General features: G+C 52.5%; 1 long non-coding RNA gene across 1 annotated transcript; it reads left to right on the forward strand.

Annotated features, from left to right (window-relative positions):
- Positions 1-221: 221 nt before the first annotated feature.
- LOC110350150 (uncharacterized) lies at positions 222-5,931 on the forward strand. The gene is made up of 2 exons (XR_002396521.2): positions 222-1,599; positions 2,609-5,931. It is a non-coding gene; the product is annotated as an uncharacterized LOC110350150 (long non-coding RNA).
- The last annotated feature ends 249 nt before the right edge of the window (positions 5,932-6,180 follow it).

Raw genomic sequence — 6,180 nt, forward strand, 5'->3', positions numbered from 1 at the left:
CCAAAGTGTTTAAATTCCTGAGCCTGCCCTCCCTACTGGACTGGGATTTTGCTATCACTCCTGACACTCCCTTATTATTATTATTATTATTATTATTATTATTATTATTATTATTATTATTGAGACAGGGACTTTCTATATAGGCCAGGCTGGCCTTGAACTTGCTGGCATCCTCCTGCCTCAGCCTCCCGAGTGCTGGGATCGCAGGTGTGCACCATGCTCAGCTTCCCTATTTTTTTTTTAAACGTCTCTTTCTGCTTAGACTTGTTGCAGCTGGTTTCTGTCACTGGCTACCGAACAGTTCTAATGAATACAAAACACAGGCGCTCACTGGGCCTGTCGGATCCCGGGTCACCTGCGGAGGGACATGTCCTGTGTGTGCGCTGCGGTCTGATCCCTGGTGAAGCGGTTCCTGGTGCTGCCACCAAGGCTACCGCTGTTTGCCTGGTGTCCCAGGGTTCCGCATGAAGCCCACACTGCCCACCCCGACGCGGGAGGAAGCGTTCCGGGAAGATGGTGTCTCAGTGCCCTTCCGTGCCAGCTGCCTGTCCCGCCTGTCAGCTCGGGCTCGCCCAGGTCACCTCCTGCTCCTCTGTGAGCTCAGGCCGCTACCTCTCCCCCCACCGCAAGGCTGAGCCATCACGCCCAATCCGCTGCCCTCTGCACCCAGCAGAAAGCCGAGGGAGGAGGCACCGCACCTGCCTCTGATAAGTATCGCAGAAATGCAAAATTCAACTTGGCTGTGGGGCAGGGTGGGGCCGACAGGACCGACTGGCTCCCCGCTGGCAGCGTTGGCAGCGGCTGTGCATATTTGCAATGCTTCCTCCAGCCTGCGACAACCGACTGCAAACAGCACAGCGCTGGGTCGCTGGCTGCGGGGAGCTGGTTTGTGCAGAGAAGCAGGGAGCACTGTTTGCAGCAATGTTGTGAGCGCTGAACCGAGGTGGGGAACCTTCCAGAGCAGCCCAAGCTCTGGCAGGAAGTTCCACGAGCCGCGGAAGGCCACTGATGAAAAGGGGCGTCTGAGTCACACACGGGCGGGGGGCGGGGTGCTCCCTACTCCGAGGTCTAAGTTCCAGCCCCCACATGCCCGCTATCGTTAGTAGCCGTGGTGTCTGCGAGGTGGGAGCTTCTGTCCCTCCAGTCCAGTCGACGCAGGGAAGGAAATTAGGTCATGGAGATTTGGCCTTGAAAAGTGCAATTTAAGTTTATGGAGATAAGAATGAGCGTTATAACGTTGCAGTTAATAAAAAGCTCTTCCTGGGAGCAAAGAGAGCTGGAGCTGGAGAACCGATCCCCAGCGATAGGTTAGCATATAATGGTAGGGGATGAGGGAAGAGCTTAACTGCTCCGGGTACAGAAATCCAGAAAGCAAACTGGAATCTGCAGGGAGAGTCGAGGATAGTTTCAAGTGTGACCATTATGCCTCCCCAGCTCTGCCAAGCCATCCATCCATCCACTCATCCATCCGCTCATTCCCCGTGTCACATGTCTGATCTTGACCACTGGTCCACAGGGCCCTGGCGGAAGGAGAGGACACAGAGGTAGAAAGACACCCACGGACAAACAGCACGGTCCAGCCCGAGGGGTCACTGCCAGGTAGGTAGAGGACTGTGACACACACGATGGGAGAACGGGGCAGGGGACAGTTTATTCCTCCTGGGAGTCCGAAAGGCAGGGCCTCTGCAGCTGCCCTGGCCAAGGACATGGGGCGGGGGCGAGGGCACCCGGTGCCGTGTGAAGAGGCCTTGGCACGGGGCTATTTCCTGCCCAGAGCCGATCTAGGGATTCCCTTCACTGTGGACTCTGAGGGTAGGGCTGGCTCAGGCTCCTCGAGCTGCTTCAGGGAAACACAGACTCAGCAACTGGTGAGGGCTGCACCCTGAGGAGGGGCAGATCGAGCTTGAAACCGGCACCGAAGGCCTGCATGCTGTGGACACAGTGCTGTCACAGATCCGGGTGAGCCCAGGGCTATAGCCTGGCTCTGAGCAGCCTTGCTGCCCACTGCTTTGTCCCAGTGTGCAGGGTTTGCTTTGGAGGCCCAAGACAGGACCAGGAAAACAGGACGAGGCAACAGGGGTGCTCTCAGCACAGCCAGCGCAGTCTCCAGGGGTGCGGAGAGGGCTCCTCTCCTCCGTCCACCTGGCTGATGACCAGTGGGTGGCATCCAGGGTGCCGAGCAAGGGAGGAAGTGTGTGATCTCATGACTGGGAGGCTTCAGCGAGGTGCCTGCCCGGAAGCGATGCTGCTGAGTGGGCTGGACACAGAGGGGAACCAGGGCTGGTTCTGCAGAGCTCAGACCCAGGGTCCACGGGCAACCAAGAGTAAAGGCTGGGAGCTGAGGAGAGACTCCAGCCGGCGCCAGGGAGAGGGGTGACAGGAGAGCCCACTCGGAGGAGGTGGGGGCCACGGCTCCTAGGTGGGAGGAAGGGAGAGGGTAGAGACCCTCAAAGGCTTCCTTCCCGTGGAGGTGGTCAGGGGCACCCACTCCTGGGTAGAGGTCAGGAGCAAGAAGGAAGGAAAGAAGAGAAGGAGGAAAGGCAGAGAGAAGGACAGAAGGGCCACAGTGTGCAACCACTCAGGAGAGGCCTCTGTCGCCCACCTGCAGGAGCACCGTGGGCGGCGCCAACCCCATGGTCTGGCGGCTGAAGAGAAGCTGAGGATACAGCTAGCTGTTCTCTCGGGACGGGACGTCTGGAGCCAGAGCTGGGGGAAACAGAGCACCGCCCAGGACAAGACTCAAGTGGAAGGGAAAGCAAGAGATTGAAGAGGCGAAGGGAAGACTCAGGAGTGAGGAGGGCCCTCGCCACAGAGAGCAGTTTGGCCTTTACTGGGTGACTCTCAGATCGAGTCTGGGCTCTTTTTTCAGTCACTGCTTTGCTTTATCCCCGGTGCCTACAAAACCCCAGGCACCGAATGAAGCCAAGAAGTGGCCGGCGATGCCTTTTTAAAAATTCAGATGTGAAGAAGGAGTCAGAGGGCCCTGGGCTCTCCACAGTGGGGTTGGAGAGGCGGCTCTTAACTGGCGATGGGAAGGTGTGAAGTGTGGGCAGGCGGGAAGGAAGTGGAAGTCACCCAGCACGGCTCCAGAGCCTTCACTCTCACAGGCAATGAAAGGAAGGCACTCGACGGTCACTTCCTTCCAGAAGCCTCATTGGAGTCACGTGGCTGGGGCTCCTACAACTCAGCAACTGACGTGGTGCTTCCTGTACACTTTCCTCTTGTTTTATGAGATAACACCCAAGATAAACACGAAGCAGCCAGCTCTCTTTTATAGCATTTCTCTGGTGGGCAGAAGCTACCTAAGATAAATATGTTTACAGATAGAAATATGGTTGGGTTGCGGAGGGGGGGGATAGTCCTTCCACTTGTGTATTTTTTCCCCTTAGGATTTAAAAAGAAAAATCTTTAATGTTTTTTATTTTGCTGTAAGCCAGTGGGGAACCATAATTACAGAGCTGTTTGTCAAAAAACAAACAAAACACACATGCGCAATAGTAGCAGCTATGCATTAGTGCCTCTTTATAATTAAGATGAAGGTGATATGAAAAATATATTTTAGGCCAGGCATGGTAGAGCAAGCCTCTAATCCTAGCACTCAAGAGGCTGAGGCAGGAGGATTGCCAGTTCAAACCTGGCCTGAGTGACATAGTGAGATACTGCCTCAAAAATCAAAAAGAGAGGGTCGGGGATTTAGCTCAGTGGTTCCGCCACCTGCTTCACTAGCACAAGGACCTGAGTTCGATCCCCGGTACCGGGAAAAAAACAAAGAGGAAGGAAGGAAGAGAGGAAAGGAGGGAAAGAAGTATTTTCTGCAGTATCATTGATTCTGTTATCCTCCTGCTCATTCCCCTTTGCTTATCTGCTTTTTCTGAAGGGCAGGTGTCCTTACGCATCAGCACTTTCTAGGTGGCTGAGTGCCTCAGCCAGGTTTCTACCTGTGCCACCCTTGACATTTCAACCACACAAGGGCACAGAAGGGGTCATAGGGCTCGGGTTTCCTTCCAGAAGAGATGAGATCCTACTCTCCAAAGTGGACCCTTTGACCAGTGCTCCCTAAAGCTGAAATCTTGTGGAGTAGATGTGCTAGTGTTTTGTCTGCTGGTTTTGTGGTCCTGGGGATTGAACCCTGGGCCTTGTGTATGCCAGGCAAGTGCTCTTCCACTGAGCTATATCTCCAGCCTTTCTGGTTTTATTTATTTCCAGACATGGTCTTGCAGAGTTGCTCAGGCTGGCCTTGACTTTCAATTCTCCTGCCTCAGCCTCCTCAGTAGCTGGAATTACAGGCACACGCTATCACACCTGGCATGTGATATTTTTGGTTAGATCTCTGGCTGTTATTTTTAAGAAATGAGTGCTTACAGTTCCTCAAATTATCACAGTGGATCAGGGATCATGTGCTTCCTGTTTGGACACAAGGGCCCCTCTTACTCCCCACTCTGGCCTTTGAGGTGTTTATCACGAATCTGGCCGAAAGTCTCCCGGCGACTTCCCCTGTGGCTCTGGGTGAGCCTGCTCCTGCATTTGGAAGCTCCCGACATTAGAGTAAGTGGAGAAGCCATGCATAGAAATCAAGCCCTGGTGGTGCACACCTATAATCCCAGCATTCAGGAGGCTGAGGCAGGAAGATTGCCAGAAGTTTGAGGGAACCCTGGGCTCCCTAATGAGTTCAAGAGCAGCTTGGACTACACATCGAGACTTGGTCTCAAAAACACCAAAAACAGGGCCGGGGATTTAGCTCAGTGGTTTCACTGCCTGCTGCGCAAGTGCAAGGTCCTGAGTTTGATCCCCCATACCAAAAAAAAAAAAAAAAAAAAAAGCCAAAAACAAACAAACCAGAAATGGCTTTAAATCTGGACTTCTGTGCTACCTTCAAATGGGGCTGTGAATTCACACACAAAGTTGAGCTTACAGGAGGGAAAGAAGAGAATATTCATCTTGCAATTTTAATTTAAATGACAAACATTAGGGCTGGGGATTTAGCTCAGTGGTTCTACCACCTGCTTTGCAAGTGCAACGTCCCAAGTTTGATCCCTGGTACCAAAAAACAAAAAACAATAAAGGACAAACACTAAAATATTCCATGATTTTGTAAATCATGTTTTGCTATTTGAACATTTTAAGAAACCTCCTACGAAGCTCAAAGGTGGAATTGGCTCCCTTCTCTCTTTTCCCCATTAGCAGCGGGTCACTGCTCACTGAATAACTAGGACCTTTTTCTGGTGCTCAAGCATCCCTTCTTCACTCCCAGGGGAGTGTTGGGGCCACAGCCAGCTTCTCCCAGTCCTGTCAGGGGTGCAGGCTCTCCCAGAGGACCTGACACAAATACCATCACTACATGAGTGGTCCACCCACCTGGCCCTCACTATTAGCCTTGCTGAGGTTCAGATCTAAAATGTTCCCCAAAAGTCTGTGTGTGGGAGGTGATTGGATCAGAGGTACCATGCTCATCAGGGGACTCATCCATGGGTGAGTTAGTTCATGGCTGAGCTCGCTGTCAGGAGGTAAGGCCTGACCTTGTAGTGTATTCTTGTCCCTGGCTCTTCCCTTCTCTCTCTCTGCATCCTGGCTGCCATGAGGTGAGCACATTTCCTCCACCAGGCCCTTCCACTAGGCTGTTTCTGCCTTGGTGTGGGGAGCGGTGTCAGCCAAAGAAGCTCCATTTTAAGTTTACCCTCCGTTGTAAATAGGAGATTATGTTATGGGGAACCGTGTCCTTGCCAACTCCGATGCTTACCTTCAGAGGTTGCCTTAGAAACAAGATAAATGTTCTGTAACCTCAAGAAACAAAATAGCCCTTGAGGGCGGGGAATGTTCAAAAAACTAGTAAACAAGGAAGCAGGTGTTTTTTGTATAAAGGTAATGATTAATGACCTAACTCACTGAGTGTATAAGAGAGGTGTAAATAAACTTGCTTGCTTGGTCTTGGGAGCCCTCCCGACTCTGTCTCTTTGTCTTATTTTCTCAGTCCTCCTTTCCCCCATTCAGGAACCTTTCGACTGGTGACGGCTGGTCCGTCACACCTTGGAGCCAGCAGACCATGGACTGTACCCTCTGAAAACTGAGCCAAATAAACCTCTCTTCCTTTAAGTTGTGGGAGTTGGGTATTTTGTCCCAGCAATGGGAATGTGACTAAGACCCCGTTCTCAAGGCCCCTGGTGCCTTGGTGTGTGAGAGGGA

This window comes from Heterocephalus glaber, unplaced genomic scaffold (genome assembly GCF_053883595.1).
Source record: "Heterocephalus glaber isolate CG9 unplaced genomic scaffold, H.glaber_assembly_v1.0 deba00000122, whole genome shotgun sequence".
Classification (NCBI taxonomy): Eukaryota; Metazoa; Chordata; class Mammalia; order Rodentia; family Bathyergidae; genus Heterocephalus; species Heterocephalus glaber.